Source organism: Bubalus bubalis, chromosome 21 (assembly GCF_019923935.1).
Source record: "Bubalus bubalis isolate 160015118507 breed Murrah chromosome 21, NDDB_SH_1, whole genome shotgun sequence".
In the NCBI taxonomy this organism is placed as follows: domain Eukaryota; kingdom Metazoa; phylum Chordata; class Mammalia; order Artiodactyla; family Bovidae; genus Bubalus; species Bubalus bubalis.
The window spans coordinates 59,282,880-59,310,382 of record NC_059177.1 but is presented as its reverse complement, the minus strand read 5'-3'; the positions used below and the strand labels follow the sequence as shown (position 1 = coordinate 59,310,382).

At 59.6% G+C, this 27,503-nt stretch overlaps 1 protein-coding gene across 3 annotated transcripts in view; it reads left to right on the top strand.

Annotated features, from left to right (window-relative positions):
* Positions 1-27,503, top strand: part of EEFSEC (eukaryotic elongation factor, selenocysteine-tRNA specific) — a 110,702-nt gene that overhangs the window by 56,272 nt on the left and 26,927 nt on the right. The window lies entirely within an intron of this gene.

Below are 27,503 nucleotides of genomic sequence, written 5' to 3'. Positions count from 1 at the left end.
GGGTTTCAGACTTGCCCGGGACCATGACCTCTGAGCTTCCACATTCTCCGTGTGCCCAGACTTGCCCAGGACCATGACCTCTGAGCTTCCACATTCTCCGTGTGCCTGCGTGTGAGAGCCAATGGCTTGTCCACACAGGGAGGTGTCTTGCCCGGAACAAAGCACCCCAGACCACTCAGGCCTGGTTTGGGGGCTTAGATGGCAAGACGTGAGCTGGTGTTGAGAGGGGAGTTTGGAGCTCATTAGAGTTAAGGCTGTAACAGGGTGAGGATCTGGATACCGGGAGGGGTGACGGCATTTTGCACACGAGCTGGTGTGGCATTTGGGGCCAGAGGGTGGGCGGTCGTGGGTGGCTTGTGCCCCAACAAGCACTGTGCCCTCAAGAACCTCCAGGAGAGAGGTGAGGCTCTCACCCTGGGCAGGGCGGGCTCTCCACCGATGACAAGCATCGAATGACACAGGGCTCTCAGGGAGGGGGCGTGTGACTCTGGGGGCTGAGACCAGGGCACTGCAGCCCGAGCCCAGGGGCGCGCCTGGTAGGGAGGGGGCGTGTGACGCTGGGGGCTGAGACCGGGGCACTGCAGCCCGAGCCCAGGGGCGCGCCTGGTAGGGAGGGGGCGTGTGACGCTGGGGGCTGAGACCGTGGCACTGCAGCCCGAGCCCAGGGGCGTGCCTGGTCACCTGGCCGCCCGCAGCCAGGAGGAATGGGGGGCGTCCCATCGGAGGCCCCAGGGCCTCAGCCTGGCCGACACCTGGGCCTCGGCCGCATGCCTCCAGAGGCGCAAGAGGACGCGCTCCCACTGTTCCTACGGTCAAACCTGCGGCGACCCGCCATGGTCCCAGGAGTGAGTGGGGATTTCAGACGACAGGCCTGAGGTCAGGAAGCTCTTCCCGCCCACTGGGGCCTGGGGCTGGCCCTTCCTGTAGCATCTCAGACGGCTCACTGTCCGGGCTGCTGGTAGGAGATGCGGGCCTTGGGGCTCTGCGGGTGGGTCGGCGCTCACTGACGGCCAGCCCCGCTCTCCCAGTCCTCCCCGTGACCCCGTCTGACCTGGAGGAAGGCCTTGACCCAGGAGACAGTAGTTGAAGCCGCTTGGCTAGCGCCAAAGCTCGGCTCTGGGCACTGTGACCACGTCCCTGGGAGCCCCCGCTCAGCATCACGTGCCCGGGGTTCTGTGGCCCTGCAGGGTCGGCTCCAAACTGGACGGCTCTGCCCCGAGGCCACAACATCCCCGTCAGACTTCCCTAACCGCCTCGGACGCCTCTGACCGCCTGAACTCCCCGGGCGGCACAGCCCAGCCCCTCCAGATAAACAGCCACATCCCCTCCCAGCCGCCCGCAGCCTGCCAGACCCCAGCCCGGCCCTGCCGCCGTGTCCGCCCCCAGCTGGGCCCGTTAGCTGAGGGGGAGTGAAGGAGAACCGAGACCACACAGCTGACACCCCAGGCCCTGCCCCTCAGGCTCCCGGGACCTACCACGCTCAGCCGGGGGCCCTCCAGTAAGGCGCGGCCTTGGGGGCTCCGCTGGTGACGTGTCCACTGGCAGCCCACCATCAGGGCTGTGTCATAGGACCCGTCGGAGGTGCCGGCCGTGAGGAAGGGAACAGGGACCCGGGTCGGGCCACAGGCAGGGCCCTCCGCCCTCTGCTCCACCGCCGTCACAGCCCAGATCCCGAGGGCCCCCGTCCACGAACAGGGGGATGGTGGAGAGCGCCCCGTGCCCAGAGGCCGCCTTGCCATTCGGCACTGCCGTCATGGGGATCCATGTGGGTCCACGCACAGGGCACGTGGGTCCTCTCCTGGTTGTGCGGGGACAGGACGTCTAGCAGGCCCCTGAAGTGGGGTGCATGTCCGAGCCCGAGGGTCCGCTGAGAGCCACGTTGGTGTGATGAGGAACGGATGTCCCCATGGGGTGTGGAAACCTGTTCAGTGATGAGACTTTAGAGGAAGTTCAGATCTCGATAGCATACTCCTCCAGATGGGGTCTGCATGCAGGTGGACTCACCTCTCATTCAAACCCCACAGAGGAGGCACCGTCTGAGACAGGACCCAGCGGCGTCTCCCCTGTCCTTGCCTCTGCTGGGAAGCTGATCCCCGGGGTGAGGCAAGGCCCGGACTCCGGGAGGACTTGGTCCTCCCCCACCACCTCTGCCGCCCCTGCCTCTGGCCGGCCTCACCTGAGCCCTCCCTGCCCGCAGGGGTCTCTCCTGGAAGCTCCTGGCCACTCCCCGAGCGGCCGGCTGCACGCCCCCACGTGTGTTTCTTCTATGGGTCCCACTGCAAGGACCTCCTCGAGGGCAGAGACCGCGTCCACCGGGCTCCGCGCTCTCAGCACCCGACCCAGGGCCCAGCGCAGAGCAGGCTCCAGAAACCGTTCAGTGAACGAAGCAGCGGGAGAAAGCCAGAGAGAAGAAGCGGCTGGTTTCTTAGTAGGCTTTTGATGCAGGTGACAACCTCAGAGGGCCATGTGGACGCTGCTCCCCGGGCCCGGGGGCAGGACCGGAGCGGGTGGCGGCCTCTCCAGTGTGGGCCCACGTGCTGGCGCCCCCCAGACAGCAGGCACAGGGCTGACGGTAAGCCAGGCGCCCAGGGCTGCAGCCCCGGCCGAGGCCTCTGCCTCGGTGCCCACCTCCTCCTCAGCCATTTCCTGGTACAGAAGGCTCGTCTGGGACGGTGCCAGGCCGGCAGGGCCCCTAGCCCAGCCGCCCCGGCCCGGGCCGGCCCCATGGGGAGACGCGGCCCCCTGGGCCGTGGTCCCTCCTGCCTGCTGTCCTCTCGGCCGCTGCCATGACCCTCTTGGTTTTATTTTCCTCATTAAAGGAAAGTAGAATGTTTCCTGAGTGTGCGTAGAGCCAGTGTACCGCTTACACTGAATATTTATCATTCTTTCAAGAAATAAAACAGTAATAAAAACACCATAAACATCACTTTAATCGTGCACAGGCTTCAACTTGTAATAATCCTGGGGAAACGGCAAGTGAGATGTCTCCCTAAAGTAAAGGCACTCGCCTGTTTTTGTTCGAAGTTTTGCTCAAATGCTTTATTGTATAACCTGTTCCTATTTTTTAAAAAGTGCCAGCCATTGTAGGTTTTTTTTTTTTTTTTTTGGTCTTTTCAAAAGTACTTAAATGAGATGCTTCTGGGCAGCGGTAAATCAGAGTTGAGCCAGCCTTGGGGGACTGTGCCAGCTGCAGTTAGGTCCCTTGCTTGCTGTTAGTGACCCTCGTGTATGAGGGCTCGGGCGCGGGTCTGTAGCTTAGGGCATGTCCAATAGGTTATTGCATCTGCCTGCCCGCGCGCCCTCTCCTCCCGCCCTTGCGCCCTCTCTCCTCTTCTCTCCTCTCCCGCCCGCGCGCCCTCTCCTCCCGCCCTTGCGCCCTCTCTCCTCTTCTCTCCTCTCCCGCCCGCGCGCCCTCTCCTCCCGCCCTTGCGCCCTCTCTCCTCTTCTCTCCTCTCCCGCCCGCGCGCCCTCTCCTCCCGCCCTTGCGCCCTCTCTCCTCTTCTCTCCTCTCCCGCCCGCGCGCCCTCTCCTCTCCCGCCTGCCATCTACTCTCCCACCCGCTTGCCCTCCCCTCCCCCACCCGCGTGCCCTCTCCTCTCCCACCCGCGCGCCCTCTCCTGCCCGTGTGCCCTCTCCTCTCCCGCCCACGCGCCCTCTCCTCCTGCCCGTGTGCCCTCTCCTCTCCTCTCCTCTCCCCCCAACCTGCGCGCCCTCTCCTCTTCTGCCCGTGCACCGGGGTGGAACTGTGGTCCTCGTGACAGGGCAGATTCCCGGAGAGCAGGTGACAGGTTCCCGCGTGAGGGTGGTGGGGGCGGGCCAGGGTGCTGAGCTGGGAACACGCCTGCAGTGGCCCTGCTGAGAGGCAGCTTAGTGAAGGTGACGACCTGAGTTGGGGAAGGGGCACTTTAGCTGACTCTCGATGATGGGATGAGTCAGACAGGCAGGGAGGTAGTGGGAGCAGGCCGGGGGAGTGCGGCGGTTTCAGCCTGTTGAAGACTGTGGTCCCTGTAAGGTGCAGGAGGTTCCGGAGGCTGCAGAGGAGAGCGTGTGCGTGTGCGTGTACGTGCAGAGGGGCAGGCCACAGGGGCCGGGGGGCTGCCCTGTGGCCCAGCAGGTTGGGGCACCTGGGTCCAGCAGGCGGCAGCGCAGTGGGCGTCAGAGCGGTGTGGGAGGCAGCATTCCCAAGCCCGGGGCTGGACTGATGGGGCCTGGTGCAGGGGTGGGCGCGTCCAGCTCGGCTCCCAGGCCTCTGGCTTGAGGAACAGGTGGGCTGGTGCAGCCATTGTGGAGGGGGAGCTGGAAGTCTGGGGTGGGGGCAGAAGTGGAGGGGAGCATGCACTGGATTTTAGTAAGTTTGGACTCTTTGGGGGCATCCAGTTGGAGGGGCAGTCTCGGGGCTGAAGCTCGGATGTGTGGGAAAGCACGAATTCATGCACTGTTTGCGTGTCCAGCGCAGCCTGGGGGCCTCTGGCGAGGAAAGGCAGCTGTGCTCCTAAAGTTTTCTTCCTGATGCCTGGAGGCCCCCAGCCCTCCTCCTGGCCCTGGCGTGGGAGCCGTCCAGCTCTGCAAGGTGAGGTCTGAGAGGCCCTGCGCTGGCACCTCGGGAAAGAGGGAGGGTCCTCCCAGGGCTGTTTACACTCTCCAGGGTGACAGGCCCCCGGGCCGGCCCCGAATGGAGCTGCCCCGGCCTGCCTGGTGCCTGGGCCGGTCTGCGAAGCGTCCGGCCGCGGGGAGGGCAGCCGTACCCCCAGCCCCCGCGACGCTGCCGCCGCCAGAAACAAGCAGGGTGACTGGGCGGAAGGTCAGGAGTTTAAGAGCTTGTTTTATTCGAGACGGGGCTAAGAGACAGGAGGGAGTGCGCGGGTTTATATGTGGATCCTGGTATTTGCTTTGAGCTGCGGCGAGTGGTCGGGCAGGGAGGGAGGCCGCCCGCCAGGGAACACTGCCAAGCAGAGCTCCACTAATGCGATCCAGACGCGGCCCATCTCCCGCCTAATGCAGTCCTTGCGGCAGGAAGGGCCCGGCAGGGCCGCTTAACCCTTCAGGAGCTGCGGTCGGACCACGCTCAGCCCTGGGCCCCACCCACCCGTCATGGGAGCCCCCTGCCCCCATCGGGGTGCTGGGGCGTCTCTGGTCACTCAACTGCTGGATGCACCCTTCAGGGCACTGACGGGGGCGAGCACGTGGGAGACGTTTGCTCAGGAATAAGGTGGCCACACGGTCTACAGGGAGGGGTGACTTGCCCAGGATCTCGGGGCTGGTAGGAGGTGGAGCGGGGTGGGACCTGGTCCCCAGGTACAGCTCTGTGCGGGCCCGGGACCCTCTGCCTGGTCAGTGTCCCCAGTCACAGCTCTGTGCGGGCCCGGGACCCTCTGCCTGGTCAGCGTCCCCAGTCACAGCTCTGTGCGGGCCCAGGACCCTCTGCCTGGCTACAGCTCTGTGCGGGGCTGAGACCCTCTGCCTGGTCAGTGTCCCCCGGTTGCCATGGGGGCTGTAGACCTTGCTTCCTGGGAGGACCGGCCACCACATCCGCTCACCTGCCTCCCAGGGCAGCAGCCGCGGAGCACAGGGTGTCCACGTGTGAGCATCCCCGACAGGGTGACGCCAGTGTGGGTGGAGGGACCGCGCTGGGACTGCCAAGCCTGCGAGGGCATGGGTGCCCACCGGTCTGCACTGGGCCCTCAGCACATTCTGTGGGTGAAGGAGTCCCACGCATGTACGTGTGCTTCCAGCCGTGTGGGAAAGCGTGTGCGCGTACACGTGTTTGTGTAAACTGGTCAGGAGACCTGAGACGCGCGCGGCTCAGGGCCCTGCGTCGTGGGTCCGTCCTGGGGGGAGGGTGGAATCAGGGCGCGGAGAGGCTTCTGTGTTCTCGTCACAGTGCTCGCGTTCAGACCTGTCCAACAAGCTGGTACTCGTGTTTCTCGTGTGGCTTTTAGGGAAGGAAAACCAGATTCGGCGGCGGAGCGGCTTCTGTCGTGCGCGTCCGTCTCCTCTCCCTCAGCCCTGGGCCCTCACCTGCAGACGGGCAGGCGGCCCCAGGGAGGCGGCCGCGCACGCTGGGCCCAGTGCCGGGCGTCCTGCCGCCTCCTGTGCGAGCAGAGCGGGCAGCCCGGCCCGGGTCTGACTTGGCCTGCGGGCCCGCCTCGTGAACCTGACCGTCTCCCGGAGGGGGAGCCGCCCCCACAGCGTTCTGTGCTGCCCGCCGCCCGGAGGCCGCTGGGGGAGATGGTCTGACTGATGAAGCGCTGCCACCAGCGGCCGGAAGTGCTGGCCTGCCCGCATCAGGCCCACTGTGCCCACGTCAGGTCAGGCGTGCCCGCGTTGGGACCAGCGTGCTCACGTCAGGTCAGGTGCGCCCGCATGGGGCCCAGCGTGCCTGCATTGGATCAGCCCTGCCCACGTCAGGACTGGCGTGCCCACGTCGGGTCAGGCGTGCCCGCGTCGGGCCAGGCGCGCCCACCTCAGGACCAGTACGCCCGTGTCAAATCAGACGTGCCCGCGTCGGGTCAGGCCTGCCTACGTCAGGCCAGGCACGCCCACGTCAGGACCTGCGTGCCTGCGTTCCAGCCCCCTCCCGGCCGCAGCCGCGGGTCACGGGAGCCGGGAGCGCTTTTGAAGTACAGCCTGGATGTTTGGCTTGACCATGTCTGTTTGCTTAAGCATCGCCCTTGCCAGTTCGTTCGGACCTTCTTTTTCTTTTAAAAACATGCCGCTTGCCAAAGGTTATTTTGGATCTGTTTTTGTTTATCAGGTGAATTGTTCCAGCACGATTGGAAGCAGACACACGCCTGAGCCACGCTCGGCCGCGTGCATGCGTGCATGCGCACAGGCGCGCACAGGCTCCGTCCGTGTACACCCCGCAGGGCCCTAGAACATACATGGCACACTGGGGGTCTGGGAGCCGCGGCGGGGAGAGCGCCGTAGTCCAGGAGCTAGCAGTGGCAGGGCTGTAGGTGGGAGAAGCTGGGCGCTGACCTCGGGAGACCCAGCCAGGGGAGTGTGGTGGAGCTCTGGGCCCGAGTGGGGCTCCAGGCTAGGTGAGCTGCTTCGTGCCCCGGCGCCTGCGGCGAATTTCTTCCGCAGACGCGTCTCCTGCCATCGGGACCCACTGTGCGCACTCGGGGCTGCTCAGAAAGCCCTGTCTGCTCCGAGGGGCGCTGTGCCCAGACGGGTGGGGGGCTCAGCTCTCTGGGGTTGGCTTATCTGAGACAGGGTCCTGCGCGGAGGAGCGGCCTGACCTGGCACTAGGTCTGCTCCCCTCAGGCTGTCGGGGACCCTCCGTGTCTGGACTTCGCTCTACTCCACATTGCGTGGCCTTGGGCCAACTCCGGCTCCCGGGAGCCCCTCGAGCTGTGCTCAGTCCTCATTTCCAGTGACGCTGCATGGTCCCCAGGCCTGGGGTGCCGTCTGAGGCTGGACCCGGGCATGGTTGCAGTCGCCCAGTGACAGGGCTGGGGTCCCCGACATGATGGCCGTGTGATGTGGCCACCCCCAACCCCCAGCCTGCAGGAACCCGCATCCTCCCCCAGCCTGGGACCAGCGGAGGGAGGTCCAGCCGGGGAGTTTGGAGACCGCTTCCTTCCTCCCCAGATGGGAGCGGGGAGACTCACGTCTTAACGTTTTCTTCAGATTAAAAAAAAATGGTCATCAGTAAAAATTTGAAGTTTCTATAAAGGATGTGGAGGTGACCTCCAGTCCCACCTGGGCCCTTTGTGGGCACCCTCAGCCAGCTCGAGGGTGTGCAGACAGTGTGATGCACATGTTTGGCCGCGTGTTCTCCCACACGCACAACCCGTGTGCTGGTCCTTTTCGATATGTAGATGGAGATTGTGCAGTTACGAAGCTGACTGTACAGCACAAAAGTAATTATGTCTTTATCTGAGTTTGGGAATCTTTCTAGAATGTATTTTATACTCCTCTCGTTCCTTGAGTGTCTCAGTTCTTCCTAGAATACTGCGTGTAATTTCCTTTGCACGTGATGACTCAGCCCATTTACTTGAGCTCGTGGACTTTGCAGGGTTGGCGCTGACAAGTGTGGACTGTTTGCTTCTCTGAAGGGGGCCCTGGTAGCCTGTCCAGTGGGAGGGGGTTCCCTGTGCAGGCCACAGGGCTGCTTGCAGAGGCCAGGTGTGAGAGAGGGTTCAGATGGGCTTCTGGGCACTCCTGGGGTTGCCTCATGAGGGGGGAATCCTCCCATTTGCCTTAACCCCAAGAGCAAGGGAACACTGAGAGGTGTTATCAGAGGAGGAGTGGGGAGAAGTCAGACTGTGGGGCCCAGAGTGGGTGTGGCGAGCCGGCTGGTCCCAGCGAGGGGTGGTGGAGGTTTGGTCCAGGGTGGTGCCAGGAGACAGGATGGCCGTGCCCAGCAAGCGACACCCTGGATGCAGGCAGGTGGGGCTGGGAGAAGGTGCCCACAGTGTGGGGGCCGTGGTGCCCGAGACGTCTGGGCAGACAGCATGGTGATCTGACATCCAGAGCAGCAGCGGAGTCCAGAGGCCTCCTGGACGGCAGGTCCCTGGAGCCAAGGGCAGAGTGAGGTCATTTGAGGAGTTTAAAGAGGAGGCCTTGCTTTCTGCAGAACCGTGGGGCATGCTGTGTGTATGTGTGAGTGAGGTGCCTCTGCATGCTTGCCCCCTCACTGTGGGCACCGCCCCGTTTCTCCGGCCCCTCTCACACCATCCCCAAGCCTATGTCGAGCTTCGGCGCCTCCCCTGTGCCTCTGTGTACTTCCTCGTAGTTTAGCCAACACCTTTGCATTCGTGGAGTTGAAGAGGGAGCTGGGTAACATCTGTGAGCCCGAGAGTGTGCTCAGCCACCGCGCGGTTTCCCGTCTGGGACGACACAGACAGACGTGTGCCCTCAGCAGCGGCGTCTGTGCTCTGCCCCAGGCCCCGGTGGCACTCACACGCCTGTGCTCCGGCTCCGCCTGCATCCTCCGCTGGTGCGCCTTTGCGGTGGGGGTGGCGTCCGTCCTGGGCCCACCAGTCATGTGCGGCTCCATCAGGACTCTGTTTTTCCTGGAGTTCCTGCAGCTCGCGTCGCCCTCTGGGGGCTCTTGCCCATCCAGAGGGGTCTGTCCGGGGTCTGTCTCCACCCCCCACACTCTGGAAGCTCCCTGAGCTGGGTGGGGGCAAGAGGGGCCGTGAAGGTGTCCCTCCTGGCAGGAGTGTGTGTATGGACTGCCTGGATTCTTTTTCACGGGCCATCTCTCGCTTCCCACTGTTTGCTTGTTCAGTGTGTATCACGTCTCGTACGCTGGGCTGTAGCCTGGTACCTCCTTACCCTGCTGTTCAGCCACTTGTCACGCTCCTGTGTCCGCCGGACGAGCCCCATGCTGTGCTTTCTGAGCCCTTTCTTCATCCCTGGGGCCGCAGGCTGCTGCGGACCCCCTGCCCAGCCCCAGGGTCAGCCGTTTCCACAGGGAGCCCACTGCTTCCCCGGGTAGCGCGGGACGCAGAGGCCAGGGGCTGGGGCTGGGCCATCCCTGCGCCTGGACCTCTCACCCACCTGAGCTGGGAGACCGAGTGTGCATGCAAGCCGTGCGCACACGTCTGTAATTACAGACACACACGTGTCTGTCCGTCTCTGTCTCCACCCGGCCATGCAGGTGCATCCAGACCGACGTGAGCTCAGTGGAGCGCCTTCCCACATCGACCCGCCCAGCCCAGCCCCCACCGCCCTCCCTCTGTCCACCTCCCTGTCTGCTGAGCTCCTTTTGCTAGACTGTGAGCCCAGGCCCCGGGCGCTGTTTCAGTCCGTGGGCACCCACTGGCCCTGAGCCCCCATCCCTGGCTGCAGGAAGGCCGCCATTCTTGCAGACGGCGTGAGCTCTGAGAGCTAGCTTGGCAGATCAGGTGGCGAAACACCCCCTCCAGTCTGTCGTTACCTTAGTTTCTAACTGTTAGAAAAGTAGGTGCCGGCTTCCTCCTGATGGGAGAATCCAGGCTCCACCACGGCGAGGCACGTGCCCCTCGCTTGCAGCGCCTGCGGTTTCTTCCCGGGGGCGTGTGCGCTCCCAAGCCCTTCCCCTGCTCTTTCTTCAGATTAAGATACCTTGGTACACACGTTGTTTTGTGCCTTGGTTTTTTCCCATGGAAGCTCTGTCTCCTAAGGCACACTGACGACCGAGCTCTCCCTTCTTGTCTCCCCAGCGCGAGGTGATAGCGCAGAGCCACCCGCGCGTGCCCGTGGCCTGTGCTCACCCCCCGCCCCCTGCGCCACGGGCGGCCCTGCAGCCACCTCCGCCCCGCCGCGTGGCCACGGAGCCCCCGCGAGGGAATAAGCAGGACGCTGTCCTCCTGCACGCGTGTCGGGGTCGGCCGTCTTCTGGAATGACCGCTCAGCCCTTCACACACCTCTGTACCTGGTTGTTCATCTTTCTGTGGGTCTGAGGTTCTTGTTTATTGAGACATGTGTCCTTTGTCAGATAATGTGTATTGAGGTGATTCCTCTCAGGCACTAGCTTGCCTTTTCATTTTCTTGATGATGCCTTTTGAAGGTTTTTAATTTTGAGAACTGCAGTTCATCGATTTTCAAGTACATGGCTTGTCTTTTTTTTTTTTTTTTTTTTTTTTTGTCTCTAAGAAATCTTTGCGTGTGCTCACCCCACAGTTAGGAATACATTCTGTTTTTCTTCTGGAAGCTTTATAGTTTTAGCTGTATATTCCATGTTCTGTTCTATGTTCCATCCCAGATTAATTCCCTTGTATGAAATGAAGAAGGGATTGAAGTTTATTATTTTTTCATATTTCTTTTTCATTTCCATTTATTGAAAAGATTTGCTTTTCCCATTGAATCTTAGTGGGATCTTTGTAGAAAAACATTAGCTAATATATCCGGGTCTGTGTGTAGAGCCTGTTCTGTGCTGTCCGTCTTCTACTCTTATTCTAATCCTAGTCTGCCTTGATCACTGTAGCTTTTCATTCCAATCCCAAAGAAAGGCAATGCCAAATAATGCTCAAACTACTGCACAACTGCACTCATCTCACACACTAGTAAAGTAATGCTCAAAATTCTCCAAGCCAGGCTTCAGCAACACATGAACCGTGAACTTCCTGATGTTCAAGCTGGTTTTAGAAAAGGCAGAGGAACCAGAGATCAAATTGCCAACATCTGCTGGATCATGGAAAAATCAAGAGAGCTCCAGAAAAACATCTATTTCTGCTTTATTGACTATGCCAAAGCCTTTGCCTGTGTGGATCACAATAGACTGTGGAAAATCCTGAAAGAGATGGGAATACCAGACCACCTGACATGCCTCTTGAGAAACCTAAATGCAGGTCAGGAAGCAACAGTTAGAACTGGACATGGAACAACAGACTGGTTCCAAATAGGAAAAGGAGTACGTCAAGGCTGTATATTGTCACCCTGCTTATTAACTTATATGCAGAGTACATCATGAGAAACGCTGAACTGGAAGAAGCACAAGCTGGAATCAAGATTGCCGGGAGAAATATCAATAACCTCAGATATGCAGATGACACCACCCTTATGGCAGAAAGTGAAGAGGAACTAAAAAGCCTCTTGATGAAAGTGAAAGAGGAGAGTGAAAAAGTTGGCTTAAAGCTCAATATTCAGAAAACTAAGATCATGGCATCTGGTCCCATCACTTCATGGGAAATAGATGGGGAAACAGTGGAAACAGTGTTAGACTTTATTTTAGGGGGCTCCAAAATCACTGCAGATAGTGATTGCAGCCATGAAATTAAAAGATACTTACTCCTTGGAAGAAAAGGTTGGAGAAGACTCTTGAGAGTCCCTTGGACTGCAAGGAGATCCAACCAGTCCATCCTAAAGGAGATCAGTCCTGGGTGTTCATTGGAAGGACTGATGTTGAAGCTGAAACTCCAGTACTTTGGCCACCTCATGCAAAGAGTTGACTCATTGGAAAAGACCCTCATGCTGGGAGGGGTTGGGGGCAGGAGGAGAAGGGGACGACAGAGGATGAGATGGCCGGATGGCATTCACCGACTCGATGGACGTGAGCTTGGGTGGACTCTGGAGGTTGGTGATGGACAGGGAGGCCTGGCGTGCTGCGGTTCATGGGATCGCAAAGAGTCGGACACGACTGAGCGACTGAACTGAACAGTGAGTTTTGAAGTCAGGTCGTGAATTTTGAAATCAGTGAGTCTTTTTGTTCCTTTTAGATTTTTTTTCTTTTTTTGGCCTTTCTAGGTTCTTTGCATTCATGTAAAATTTCAAATCAACTTTATTTTTTTTAAAAAATATATACTGGAATCTTGATTGTCATCTGTATGGACTCCATAGAACACTTTGGGGACACTTGGCGTTTCATGAATATCGACTATTCCAGTCCATGAACATGGTATGCCTCTCCATTGCTTCAGGCCTTTATTTTCTCTCAGCAATGTCTTGTTGTGTTCAGTGCAAAGTCTTGCAGAGTTTTAGTAAACCTATCACCAAGTGTTTTATCTGACACTGTTTAAACAGTGCTTTAAAATTTTCTGTTTGCTGTTAGAGTGAAGAAATAAAATTGGTTTCTGTATGTTGATCCTGTGTCCTGCAATCTTGCTAAAGTCAACTCGCTGAATCCAGTGCCTGTTTTGTGGAATCCTTAGAACTTTCTCTGTAAACAGTCATGTTTCCTGGAAACACATATGGCCCTTTCCTACCTTTTTTGCCTTAGTTTTTTTCCTGCCTCAAAGCAGCAAGAAATAAGAGAAGGTTGCTCCATGCCCACGGCTGCACCCTGCCCAGACCCAGGCCCCTGTGGGCGGGCTATGCCAGTGACCCCGGGCTTGCTCGGGTGGAGAGCCCCCGGGGCCGGGCTGGGGGCCTCAGCCAGGTGCCCGCTGGGCGTCCTCCCCCCAGAGCCTGTGCTGTGCCCCGGGGCTGACCCACCAGGACCTGGCATCTGAAGGGCTGGCAGGGAGAGCCACGTCTTCCCAAAAGTTCGTCCTCATCAGGGGAGTGTAGAGGGAAAAGCGAGTCAGCTCCGTCACGTGTGCACCCTGGACTCAAGCTGATGGCGGGTCAGCTGTCTCCTCCGCACAGAGGGGGTGTGGCCTTAGCCGCACCCGGACCCGAGCGTGACCTGGCCCTGCTCTGAAGCTCAGATCTGTCCGGGGAAGGACCCCGGGGGCTTGAGGACCGTCCCTTAAAGACCAGCGGCCACTCCGGCGTCACCCAGTGGAGGAGGGAAGGGCTTCCCGGACAGCAGCATGTGCGAACACGCGGGAGCAGGGAGCGGCCGAGGCTGCGCTCGATGCGTGGCCTTCCGTCTGCGTGGTCACCGTTGCAGAGCAGAGACACAGACGGCCCCCCGTTAGGTGCGGTTGCCATGTTGACTGAGTGCCTCTTGTGTGCGCTTCAGGCCTGCGCTGCGCCCCCAGCGGGCACGTCCCGTGGGCTGGGCGGGCGGGGGCATCGTGTGACCGCGGAGTGTGCGCCCGTGACCCCGCATGGGGACGTGCCTAGTCAAGGGGTGTTTCATTCGGGCGTCCAGACTGGAGTGAAGCAAAGGGGGCCGGTTCCAGAAGCCGCTCCTCGGGGGTCCGGGCGCCCCGAGACGTGTCCTGCCCAGCGCTGGCCCTTGATGCCGCCGGACGCAGGCCGCTGTCCACTCCCCGAGCCGCACTGACCCCCAGGCTGCCCTCAGGGCCAGGCAGCAGAGGAAGCGAGTTCAAGCCTGTCACCTGTTTGTAGTTTTCATAATTTCTGATTTGGCATTTTGATCAGTCTGTTTCTGGTCAAGGAAATGCATCCGCATCTCATAACAGGAAACCCTTTTGTGATCTTTACTTCAAGGCATTTTTCTCTCTCTCTCTCTACTTCCCCCGTCGTTTTTTCTCTTTTGGCAAAAATACAGGCTGAATATGATGTGCGTCTTATTAAAAGTTCAGCATAATTTATTGCCATTGGTTTGTTTACAAAGTCAACAATCCCCAACTGCACAGCGTGGCCTTCCTACAGTCACTGCTCTTTTCAGACTTTCTTGGCTTTTCCTTGGGGCTAGGGTTGGGGTGGGGGACAAGGAAGGACCCACACTTGAAGGGGTTGCGTGGCTCCAGGCTGATTCCTCCCAGGTCACAGCGCTAAGCAGACGCCCCACGATGCAGCAGGGCCACCGCCATCAATGTGGGGGTCCCGGGGGTGGTGGACACCGGGAGACTCCACCCCCTCCTCAGCCCAGCAGTCCTCCTGCCCTCAGAGCCCACAGGACGTGTGGGACCCGGTGGGGGGAGAACGGGCCCACAGCAGTGTGTCCAGTGTGGTCCCCAGCCCCTGCACACGTCTCTCAGGGGGAGGACGGAAAGTGGGGGTGGGCTGGCCCGGTCCCTAGGGCTGACTTAGCCCGGGCCTCGGGGGGCAGGGTCCTGGCAGAGCTAGAGGGGCTGCCCCCTCCCAGGCCAGCGCTTCCCTCGTCACTCTGCTGGGGGTGCCCCCAAGCCCACCCTGGGACCTATAGACAGGACCTGGGGACATAGCCCACAGGGTCCGGCCTCCCGGCCTCCCTGGTGGGAGGCGACGCAGCAGAGGCCAGGGCAGAGTCTGAGCTGACCACCCTGGGCCGCCACCATGGGGCTCCCCGGAGCCGACCGCGTCTCCTCTCCCGGCCTGGCCCCCGAGGCCCGCACGTGTGCACCGAGCCCCGGGCACTCGTGAGGCCGCCCCCTCCTTCCCGCATCTGCCCTGCGGCAGCCTCGTGCAGCGACCGCCAGAGGCCCAGGCCACCCTGCAGGAATGCGTTGCCTTAGGGCCCCGGGCGGTGGGGACCTGTGGCCTCTGCTGCTGCCCGGCTGGCCTCCTGCTCTGCGTACCAGGGAGGGCCTTGCTCCGGCCCCCGAGGCTGGGCGGAGCTCCTGGGAGACCAGAGTGTGTGGTGGGGGCCAGTGGAGCGCTGCCCGCTCACCATCTTGAGCAGGTGGGCAGGGAGGTCAGGGAGACGTGGGCTGGCCCGTGAGGCTCGCTGAGACTCACCGTGGGGGTGGGGGTCTCCGCTCCGGCCTCCGCAGTCCCTTGTTTACGGTTAGATTTGACAACTTCCCCAGGAGTTGGGGTTTGCAGGGCCTCCACCTCTGTCTCTAGGGCTTCCCTTGTGTGAAGAGGCAGAGAGCCTTCCGACCTTGCAGTGGAGCGGCAGCCCTGGGCGCAGAGACCTCGAGACCCCGGGTGATCTAGAGTCTTTGCGACCTTTCCTCGCAGATCCCAGGGCTTCCTGCCTCCCCACCCCCCACTTCCCAGGGCCCGCATCAGGCGTGGGGAGGGGCTACCGCGAGCCTCAGTCCTGGGGACTTCCCCCTGGTTGGAGAGTTGAAAACACCAGCAAAGCAGACACGCGGCACGTGAAGCTGCTGACCCTGGTCTCCTGGCCTCTCTCCCAGGTGCTGGGCTCAAAGCCGGTGGCTGTCCCCGTTCCCCTGGAGACCTTGGTGCAGGAGCTCCCGGCCGCCTGCCGATTCCTGAGTGTTCACGGCCGCGGGGGTCCAGGAGCGGGTGTGAGGTCCCGAGCGGTGTGTGAGGCCCCAGGGAGTCAGCCCCGCACAGAGGCCACACGCTCCCTGTGTGTGTCGACCTCTGAGTCTTGAGAGGCTGCAGTAAAGACACAGAGGCCCTGAGGTGACCTGTGTGATTATGTTGCTCCGTGTCGGGTGCTGCAGGAGCGTCCAAGGAGGCGCGACCCGGCCAAGGGTGTGCCCCGTCAGGGCCGTGCGGTGACCAGCGCTGTGCCCACCTGGAGCGGCCGAGGACCTGGGGGCCGTGTGCCCAGGCCCGGGACGGGCGTCTAGAGGGGGCGGGGCCGGATGCCAGCCCCGACTCTCCCCACTCCCACCCCTCGTCGCCCAAGCCCAGGGTCCACTTTGGACGACCACCCCTGCGCCCCGACCTCGAGCCTCCTCAGTCTGCAGGGACAGGAGCTGGGGGCAGGGGGACCAGGGCCCTGGGTGACGTACAGGGGCTGGGTCGTCTCAGGGCCGGCAGGGCCCAGGGCAGATGGGCTGTGTGGAGTGGCTGCTGACCCTGGGCCTGGGTGGCTTCTGACTTCTACGTAAAGAAGACGAATTTTCTCATCGAAGGGGAAAAACTGCCCGATTATTATCAGGGCAAGTTGGTTAGAGTGTTAGTTAAGTCATTTGTCAAAGCTCATTTAGTTGTCAAAATTAAATCATTTCCCTCCATTTCCTGGAGGATTGGTCATAATGATAACTTTCTTGGCGCGGCATTTATCATCCTGGTCCGAATGGGGGATGGGGTCGGGGCAGGCGGGAAGGTGTCCCCAGAGCGATACGACTCCCTGGTCCTCCTGTGGCAGGAAGATGCTATTTTAATCGTGCTTAGCTCCTGTTATCACTTACAGCATAGCGTTCACGTAGCTGTAGCCACAGGCCTGGACTAAAACAGGGCGATACCAGTGGTCATGTTCACAAGGCAGGGAGAGGGACGTGGTGGGCTGTCAACTCCCCCACCCCAGCGACGCTGACGGCAGGAGATGGTGGCCCTATGATGCAGGGTTCTGATTTCAGCCGTGCGGCTAAAAAAATTAACATCCTAAAATAATTGTGGGAAAAAAAGTGTGGCTTACAAGAAAAAAGGGTCTTGCACAGAAAAGAAAAAGAGAAAACGGTCCAGTCTCTCATTTCTCAGATGCTCCTTGACGTTTCCGTAAGGTCAGTCATATACCTGCTCACAGCCCTCGAACAGCATGAAGGTTACAGCTGAAGAGGGGGAGTCCCCCCACCCCACCCCAGGCCCACCCCAGCCAGGCTTGCTGATTTTTCTAAATTTTTCTCAGAAAAAATTTTAGGCAATGTTAGCATACACACAACTCTGTATGTGTGTGTGTGCATCCGCACACACGTACATATATATATATATATGTAAAATTCTGTTAATTCACTCAGAAAAATGTTTGTTTTTGTTCATCGCTATAACTTTGGAGGTGTTTGTTGGCGTCTGTCTCCCTTTAGCTGCCTGCTATAGAGCGTGTCGTGTGAAGGTGCTGCGTCGTCTCCACCCGCTGCTTACCCCTGTTGATGGACAGTTGTCCTCTTAAAAGTTACAGCTGATGCTGCATAGACGGCCTGCTTCAGATGTCCCAATGGGCTTGTGTGAGAATAGCCACAGTCAGCCCTTCGTGGTGTGATCTTGTGTGTACAGTTCTGACGCTCACCGCCTCACCTGCCTGCAGCAGAGGGGTGTGAAGCAGCATCGCTGCAGGCCCCCGTGAGCCCGCCGACCCCAGCCTGCTGTCCCCAGCAGCCACGCTCTCCTTGCCCAGCATCCCTGCTCGTGACCCTGTGAGCCCGCCAACCCGGCCCGCTGCCCCCAGCAGCCACGCTCTCCTTGCCCGGCATCCCTGCTCGTGACCCGGTGAGTTCGTGAGCCCGCTGACCCAGCCCACTGTCCCCAGCAGCCACGCTCTCCTTGCCCCTTCCCTAGCCTATGGAGGAGCTCTCTCTGTGTGTTGATTGGCCACTCGTGCTTTGCTGCTGGCAAATTACCTGCGGGCAGTCTCTGCCATCTCAGCTGTCTCTTTCACAGTAATGACTAGTAGTGACTGTAACCCTCCGCCGTGAGCAAATCAGCCGTGTCAGGCGCTGTGCATCACACGTCTCCCTCTCACGCGTCTCTGGTCCTTTGCACACGTGGTCTGACATGTCAGCCCCTCAGGACTCTGCTGTGTGCTCTGCCCTTCTCAGAACGGCCTCCAAAGTGCACACTTTCTTCTGAAGTTGTTTCTTCGTTCATTCTTTCGTCTGCAGTTACTCTTTGACTTTGCTTTCATGCGGTAGCACGGTGGCACCGGCGCCAGTTGAAGCACCGCCTTGGTCGCCAGCTTAAATGCTTCTCTGAGCTTTGTTGCTTTTCCCTGATTTATCCTCTGTTCTCCAAACTGTTTCTCTTCTCTCTCAGCTCCGTATGAATAGGCTTCAGCAGCTGAGACTGGTTTCTGCCTCCTCCAACCCCGTGTTTCCGCCTGTTTTTCTCAGGATGCTTGTAGCTGTGACTGCACGCTTATTTTCAGATGAACTTTAATATCATTTTTTCAATCACCAAAAAGCAACTTTGATATTGTAATTCAAATAGAGCTGAATGTAGACTCATTCAGAGAGCGTTTGCGTCTTTATAGTCTCTAGGCTTCCTGTCTGCTGGCACTGTGTGTCTTTCCATTCACCTGGAGATTTTGAGTTTTCTTCAAATAGATCCTGCACATTTCTTCAGTTTTTACCTAAGCATTTCATCTTTTTGGTTGCTCTTATCAATTGGATCTTTCCTTTCATTGTAATTTTTAATTTCTCTTTGTACAGAAAGACTGTTGATTTTTTAATGTTAATGAGTAACGCACCACTTTACTGAAACAGACTTCTCTGTAGTTTTTATTATTTTTCCCGTGGATTCTCTTGAGTTTTCTAGGTATATAATTGTATCCTTTGCAAACAGGGACAATTCCATTCTTTGTTTTCAGCGCTTAGAGCTCCCCTTTCCTTCTTTGGTCTCATTACATTGCTCAGTGTCCCAGAACAGTGCTAGGTTGCAGGCACCCTTTGTTTATAATTGTAATCAGAATGCGCCTAATCTTTTATCCAGGGGGGCCCTAGCTTTTAGTATCATGTACCTTCCTTCTCTAAGAAGCAGGTATTCCTTTCCTCCAATTTCTTTAAGTTTTAACGTCAAACATCATGGAAACCCTCTTTGGCATCTTACTGGGTGGCTGGTGACTTCTGTCCTTTGACCTGCTCGTGCGCTCTTTTATATGAGTGGTTTTTCCGGTGTTACCGCCCCGGGCACACCCTGCTCGGCCGCAGCGTGTTACTCTTTACCACCCACCGAGCTGCATTTGCCCCTCCAGCCGTCACAGTGCGCGTTAGCAGTCGTGATCGCAAGGCCTGGTGTCAGCTTTGGTCACTTCAGCTTTGAGCACCAGAATACCAGCTTCACGGGAAGAATTTGAAAGCTTTCGTTCTTTATTCTTCCTAAACAGCTTGAATAAGCTGTATGTTCCTTAGAAGGCTGAAGGTCTCTGAAACCATCTGAACTTTGTGCTTTTGGGGGGTTAGCACTTTGATGACTGTAAACTTTTTTCTTCTTTGTTGGTTTTCTTGATTTCCATCTCTTCCAGGGACAATTTTGGTAAAAGAGTTTACTAGAAAAATTTCTATTTCAGTTATATCTTCAGATTTATTTGCATTGAGTTTTGCAAGTGACTCTTCTTAATTTTTTTATATGTTGTCACTCCTGTTTTTTCTTCTTATATGTTGTGTTTGTGCTTTACCACTTTTTAAGAAACAGCTTTTACGCTTGTCTGTCAACTCTGCTGTCTCCTTTTCTGAATGAACGCCGTGGCTTTTCTCTTTGCTCTGCGCCCCTCTGCCTGGGTGGGTCCTCGCCTCCTCAGGCTTCCTGCGTGGCGGCTGGGCGCATCGGCCAGGCAGCCACTGCGTCTGCGGCTGTGCCTGCCCTCTGAGCCCAGCTTCGGTCGCGTTCCTCTCTGTGTTTCGCGTTACTTTCTAGACATCCTGCCACTTCTGTTTTCAGCTTTGACCCGAGAGTTGTTTAATGAGGAAATCTTTGTTTCCCAGTTGCGTTTTTTTTTTCTTCCTGTTCATTTGGTTGTGCATTTAGAGTTTTTATTGCATCGTTGGGGGAGAACGTGGCCTGTGTCATGTTGACTGTTTGGAGTTTATTGAGTTTTTCTTCGTGGCCTAATACATGATTTTGTACATGTTCCAGGGGCTCTTAAAAAGAAGACTTATCTGTTACCAAGCTTGAGATAAACGCCCCCCTTGCATCACATGTGTGGGTGTCAGTGCGAGCTGACGGCTCCCTCTGCCCCGTTCGCTGACGTGCTCGCCCTGCGCTCTGCTGGAGGCTTGCTGGGGCGGGTGCTGGCATCTCCTCGTCCTTTCTCCTCTGCTCCCGACACTTTGCGGTCCGCTGGTCTCTGACCCTTCACGACTCACCTCTTCCTGTGGATTAAGACCTTGCTGAATCATCAGTGGCCCTTGGGCTCATTTCAGCTTTTTCTGCCCAGAATTCAGGCTTGTTGGATTTCATTTTGGCAATTCAGGCCTCTTTTTTGTTAGGGCAGTAATCTTGATCTTTTTTTCACTTCTAACGTCTCTGAGTCATTTTGTTTTAGAGGTGATTCTTACTTGCAGTACAACACACCGTGACCTTGAAAAATCAAAATGAATATTTAAGCCCCACGGAGCCCTCTGGACTCACTTTCCCTGTCTGTGAAGTGGGTCGTCTTCTTCAACTGAAACGTTATGTGGTGTTTACTGTACACGTTATGCCGCTAACTGGCACAATGCCATCCTCTTCAAGATATTTCTTCCTCGGACTTTGACAGATGAGCCAAGCAGGTCCAGGGAGGTGAGTTTTCCAGAGCTGCCCGACCAACCGTGTGTGGGCTGTGGTCCCCTCCTGCCCAGGGCTCCCCACTCCACCCCCCGTGTTGTTTCTGCTCATCGCTTGTAGCCGCCATCGCACCATCGATGGAAGCCCAGGTCAGCCTCTGTGAAGTGATTTCTGGCTTTCTGGACGAGCTGTGGCAAGTGGGGTAACCTAGTAACCAGGTTCACTTTTTACTTAATTGGAAGCAGACCACGGCGGGCTCAGGGGCAAGCAGACAGTCTCCTGAGCAGCGTCCCCCCCCACCCCACCCCCCGCCTGTCCTCTGAGCGGGAGGGCCGCCCTGCCGGGGTGGGGGCTGCTCACCCGAGGGCCGCCCTCTGGACACTGCTTCCGGCTCCTCGTGACCGTCAGAAACAGCAGATGGAGCCAGAGACTTGGGGAAAAAGGCCACCCGGTTCCGAGCCCTCACCTCCTGGGGCCGCGACCTCGGTGCTGAGCGTGGGGCGGGCTTGGCTCCTTGATGGGGGTCGCGGAGGTGCGGGGTCCGCTGCAGACCCTCCCGGGGGTGGACTGTCTCAGGCCGCCGTGAGGAGGAGGGACTCGGGGGCCTGCTGGAGGGAGGAGGTCCTTAGGGCCGGAACCCCCCAGCCCAGGGTGGTCCTGGGGGGCGGCCGTGTCCGCGCTCCCGGCTCTGTTCCTCCGGGGCCCACGTCCAGTCAGCTGGACGACCTTGCTGCTTTGTCTGCTCAGGGACAGTCAGTGCACCCAGCCCTGGGCTCCAAGATGAGCCTGCGGCTTGAGCTCGCCCCGCGTGGGAGCGGCCCAGCCTCAGCCCCTGCCGCCGCGGGCACGCCATGGCGGGGCTCAGCCTCCTCTGCCTGCAGGCCAGGCCTGGCCCTGCTCCGTCTGGGGGATGCTGAGGACGGTTGCAGGTGCGCCTGCCCAGTCTGGTCCCAGCACCGCCCTGGGCGTCCCTCACTCCCTCTTGGCAGTTGCGCTGTGGGTGAGGGGAGCAGGCCAGGGAGCCAGCCTTCCAGCTGTGAGCAGAGGGTCTCTGCGCAGGCAGAGAAGCATAACTGGAGGAGCCGAGCCCTCAGCAGTAAGCTCAGGCCTTTGCCTTTGGCCCAGAGCTGGCCTCAGGAGAAGGGGCTGCAAGCCAGCTTCCAGCCTGGCTCTGCCTCTGGGCGCCCAATGGCCAGGGCCCTGCTCACTCAGGCTGCAGGGGCCTGGCCGGCTGGCCTGTCCAGACTGGGAGCTCAGGCCTTCTGGGGCCAGGTCCACCCTGGCGAGGTGTGAGCCCCTGTCTGGGCGTCCGGGGTGCAGGGAGGCGTGAGCAGGGGGCAGGCACACCCACCAAGCTCCTGGCATATGCTCAGCTGAGCTTCCCACCCGCTGACCCTCTGAAGGACCCTCCGGGTCTGCTGCTCTGAGCCCCACCGTGCAGACGGAGGCCAGTGCCAACGTGCTTCACAGCACTGGCGTCAGAGCCCATGGGGCGGCTCCTCCCAGCGCCCGCTGTGCCCCTGGGTGGCAGCTCTGTCCTCTGTAGCTGGAAAGGGCAGTGTCGGGGGCCTCCCATGCACCCGCTCACCACTTGGACTGTGCACTGGGGCCGCGGGAAGACCTGGGGCGGCTGGCCATGTGCTGCTGGGAGGTCCGGCGGAGAGTGGCCGTCCCCGTGCCGGAGGGGGCGAGGGCCTTACAGGGGAGACAAGGTTTGGGTGAATGTTTCCCAGGGGTCCGCGTCCATCCAGGGACAGGTGGTTGTGAGTGGTGGGTACGGAAAGGGCGAGAACCTGGCCAGAGACCCAGGTGTGCCCACCACGGGGCCTGCACGCGAGTCCTTGTGGGGAAGAGCCCAGGGAGGCCCCAAGCCTGGCTCAGCCAGGAAGGCTGGGCAGGAAGTCGAGGGTCAAGACCCTCCTGGGGGGTTGGGCAGGGGACTGCCGCTTCTGAGAGCTCACTGGGGCCTGGCAGGTGAGGCCCCTTCCCCAGTTTACAGACGGGGAGGAGGTGCAAGGCAGCACCTCGGAGATTCATTCACACGTGGAGTTTTAGCTGTGAGACCGTGGGTCCTGCCCTCAGCCCTTGTGACTGGGCTGCGAAGGTCCAAGCAGGCAGTGAGCACTCGTGGCCCCACTGGCTGAGGTGGGGGGCGCGGTGGTCCCGCCAGCCCAGTGCCCTCCTGCAGGGCTGCCGCTCCTGGAGGCCCGCCCTGAGGGGAGCGCACGGCTCTGCTGGGAGGCCGGGTGCCACACACCCTGCACTCTGGCTCCCAGCCCTCTCGTCTGACTGAAACGTGCCTAGGCCCAGGGAAAGAGACACGTTTAGGGAAGGAAACAAAAGCAGCAGGTCAGTGCGGCTGCGAGGGGCCCGAGGCAGCATCTGCGCCTTGAGGAGCGCACTCACCCGTGCCCTCCGACGCCCAGGCCATGCTGTGTTCAGACCGGCCGACAAGCCTTTCGGCAAGGGTAGCAAACCAGGGCCCCCGAGCCCTGGCTGAGTGAGGCCGGGCGAAGGCCGCGGGGTGTCCTGTTTTCCCTTCTCTCCCTGGTGTGTGTGCGGCCATGGGAAAGCACTCTCCGTGGGGAAAAGCCCACTCAGAAAAGGTTTCAGGTTTTCTTGAGACGTCTGGTAAGGAAACAAGCTACACGGCGACGTGAACTACTGGAAAATAAGTGAAGAGAGCTTATTTACAGCACAGAAGATAGCCCTCGAAAAAATCTGAAGAATTAAACACTGGATTCAGACCAAAGTCACTGAAACAGCAGTGATGTGTGGTGGGAAAGGAGCAGCTGTGCAGCTCCCTCCGCTGACGGCTGCCTCCTGCACCGAGGCTGCGGTTGTCTTTGCAGGAATTTGATGCCTGCCATTTGCAGAAGCGGGCAGTGTTTGGCACGCGGGGCATGTGACGGGTCGTGCCTCCGCAAGGCCCGGGGCTTCCCTCTGTGGTCGCCCCCGGCCCCTCCCCTGCCTTGGTGCGGCCACTTCCCTGCAAAGCAAGAGTCGGGGGAGTGGTCGGCCAGGAGAGAGCTTGGGAAAGGCGGGGACCCAGGGCTTCTTGGGGAGGGGCAGCCTTTAGCTCAGAGCCGTGCCCACCGCCTCCAGGACACAAGGCCTCCGGTGTGAGGATGCAGCCCGTGCAGCGCCCGTGCCCGGGGACCTTGGCAGGGCCCCCTCCTGGCCTGTACCCCCTGGAGAGGGTTCTTAGAGGGCGCTGATCTGCCCTCCACTGCGGCTGCTCCCCTGCGTCGGCTGCTCTGCCCTCCCCCAGCTGTTGGAGACGCTCTTGGAAGTCCTTCAAACTCTGACTGGCCCGGAGCCTGGTGAGGTTCACGTGGGAGTCAGTTCTGCTCAGCTCTGCTTCTTGTGCGAAGCTCCCAGGCTGCTCCGTCTTGGGGTCCCAGCCCCCGAATGGTGCCCAGGCCACCGTCAGGTTCATGCGTGGCCATCAGCCCCCGGGGGCTGCGTGGTGGATATGCAGAGCATCCTCCGCAGCTGCTCGGGTGTGGTGGCCAGGAGGCCTGTGTCGGGAAGGTTCTGCGAGGGGCCTTGCTGCGCCGGGAAGGAGGCTGCTCGTTGGCAGCTACAGGCTGAGCGTCTTCTGCTCGTCCTCCCTTCTGGCTTCCCCCCCACAGCCCTGGGCACCACTGTGATGCCCAGTTCCTCTGCCACCGCAGCCACGTGCAGAGGCGGGAGACGGACCCTGCTGCCCACATGTGCCCTGCACCCGGGACAGGGGAGCCTTTGTTCGGCTGAGCGCCCACCGGGAGCGTGCCAGCATTCCCGAGGGCTGGCCCGCGCCCTCCAGGAAGGACAGGGCTGTCCCTGCTTGTTGAAAACTGGAACGTCGGCTAATGAGGAGCCGTTGAGAGACGGGTGGGTCCCGTCCCAGGACAGCTCACCACGGTGGGCCTCGCTGCTCCCCGAGGTGCAGCGGCGGCTGGGCGGGAGACTGCGGCTCCCAGCCTCCTGCTCACAGGATGTGGCCAGGTGCCAGGCCCAGGGGGTCAGGTTTTTTCTTCCCTCATCACCATTTAGCCGTGTCATTGTGTGAAGAGCAGTCAGAGGCAGCGTTCGGCTCACCGTGTCTCTTGGGGACACCTGCAGAGAGTCAGCTCCCCAGGAAGGCGGCCTGGCCTGGGAACTCGGGCGGTCCTGGTTGAACTCAGGCTCAGTCCTGTCACATGGCCTCATGGGGCCCAGCTCCTGCCTGTGCCCGTCTTGGTACTGCTGCAGGCAACCCACTAATGCCCGGGGGCCAGGCGCCCCACAGGGTCTGGGTGAGATGCTGCCGCCTCCCCGCTGTGGGCTGGGGTGACGGCGGCCACGCAGGTGCCTCTGGGCGCTCGGGCGGACAGTCAGCGTGTCCCCACCCCGCCCGTGCTGGGCCTTCCCGGCGGGGCCGCGCTCACACTGGCTGCAGGCCCGGGGGTCCACGTCCAGACACGCTCAGGAGGCAGCTGCTCTCAGGTCTCAGGGCAGGCAGGTTGTCGGGGGCGGGCAAGGCTACCAGCCAAGCGCCAGCTGCTGTGGCCTCTGCCTCATGCGTTCAGAAGACAGGACGTGCCTGGGAGGACGGAGGGACCCGGGGGTGGCCACGCGGCAGCCGCTCCCGCTGGGCAGAGGCCTGCAGCCCCCCGCAGTGTTGGCACGGGAGGCTGAGGGCCCGCCTCTGGAGGCCCCACCTTTCCAATGCAGGGTATGTGGATTTGATCCCGGGTTGGGGAACTAACATCCCACATGCTGCAGGGCAACTAAGGCCGTGCACTGTGACAGATTCCACACATCACATCTGAGAGCCAGCGCAGCATGGAAAGAAACAGTGCCCAGGCCACGGGTCACCCAGCCTGCCAGCGCCTCTGCCCACCCAGCCCGCTCCTGCCCTGCACAGGCCACGGGACTGGGTGCCGTGACTTGCATGCACTTCTTCAAATCTTTTTCTTTTCTGTTGAGCACATGTTTTTTCCTGATTATAAAAGCAGTGTGTATACCTAGTGGGAAAAACAGAAAAGAGTAACGGGGGAACTGACCGTAATTCTATCGATCACTTTTATATGAACTCCCTTTAATTCACTTTCCTGTGTTATAGGCTATGTATTTGTATACGATGGACATCACTCTGTTTAATTTTTACTTAATATGTCAGTATTTCTGATGCATGGGGCACCAGTTTCACAAATATGTCCTGTATCTTTGAAAGCGCTTAGCTTGATGCTATTTCATTGTTTCTTACTATTATCCTTACGTTATTTTCTTTCTTAAATTTTCCAGAAGCACTCTGTGTGATGCCAGTGATGCCTGAGGCACGCCGTTTCCACAGCGCCTCACCGTGCCGGGAAGAGCACCCTCCGCGGGGGTGTCTGGCACAGGCTCTGGCCGCTTGTGTTCTTTTTCTGACTATTTATGTGGCTGTGCTGGGTCTCAGCTGTGATGTGTGGAATCCTTGTTACGATGCATATGGGATCTTAGCTCCCCGACCAGGGATCAAACTCACATACCCTACATTGAAAGGCGGATTCTTAACCACCGGACCACCAGGGAGGTCCCAAGGCTGCTTGTCTGTGAATCCGTGCTTTGAAGAACTGTATTATGTATTGCCTTTTTCAGTTAGAGTGGAAATGTATACTTGCGGAGAGCTTCACACACTGTCCCCTAAAGCTCAAAGCCAAGTTCCCTAAGATTCTGCTCCCAGAGAGAACCAGTGGTAAGGGCATGTGCACATCTGTTTGATGTCTGTGTGCACACACGCACACACACAGACGCACGTACACACAGGCACACACACACTCACACAGATGCACATACAACAGGCACACACACACACACATGTGCACCTGCACACATACACACAGGCGCACACACAGGCACGCACACAGACACATATACACAAGCACACACACATGCACACACCGGTACACACAGGCACACACGCGTGCACACATGCACACATTCACACACAAGTACACGTAGACACATGCATGCACATGCACGCTCACAGGCACACACACACACAGACGCACATATACACAGGCACACACAGAGGCACACACAGAGGCACACCCATGCGCACGCCCTCGGGAGTAAAGGGCCCGTGGTCCCCGTGGCCCTGGCTGTGGCCGTGTCCCGTGACGCGCTGGGTCTGGTCCACAGGAGGCAGGCGCGGCATCGTCACGCCCCCAGGACGGGCTCCCCAGCTGCCCCGGGGCCCTGGCCGCGCACGGCCCTCCGTGAGCGCCTCCTCAGAGCTGGTCCCGGCTTTCTGGACCAATTGGCCTGTGTGCAGAGTCACGTGGTCCCAGGGGCCAGAGGCCCCGCGCGGGGGATGAGGCGCGCCCGGGCCGCCCGGAGCTGGGTGCAGAGGAGCGGGGGCCGGCAGTGCCCCAGCCTCCGCGGCCGGCCGGCCTCCCTCAGCGCACGCTGCCATCATTCTCCCTGCGTGACACTCGACGGCGGGGAGTTAGCCAGCTTGTTTCATCTCTTCTTAAGGAAAAGTTAAATTTATAAGCCCAGCCCCGACCTTCCCTGTAACTCATGTGCTCATCCTGCTCCCTGGTTTGATGTATGGCACCGCTGTTTCATTAAACAACATACAGGAATAATTAGTTCGGCAACGATGCCTCAGAACAAAAGCTCTTGATTTAGTTTGACTTTATAAGTTGGTCTCTTTTGATGTGCAGGAGCACATCTGGGGTCTCAAAGAGAGCAGAAAGGAAAATAGACGACGTCTAGCCAGGCTGGGGCTCCGGGTTTCCCGAGCACAGCCAGTAACCCTTTGGTCCCGGGCCCCAGCGGCCGCATGAGCCCCGCAGACCCGTCAGGTCCCGCACTCTGCGCCTGGCGGCCTGGCCTTGCTGCAGCTCCCCCTCCCGCGTGCAGACCCTCCTCCTACTCTTCCCCTCACTCCGCGGGGGCTGAGTGTCAAAGCCCACGGTGTGCGGTGCCCTCGAGTGCTCCGGGGGCCGCGGGTGAGCAAGGCCTCAGCCCCATCTGTCCTGCGCTCAGGTTCTGTCCCCATGGGCTGCCCGGGGGTCTTCCGACCTCTCCCCCCACCAGCTCCTGCCGCCAGCAGGTGAGGCTGCAGCCTTGCCCGACCCCCAGGGCCCTGCAGGCCCCACGGTCACAGACCTCTGCCCCCTGCCCGCATGCGCCCCTCTTCTACATGAGCTGCCCCCCTCCTC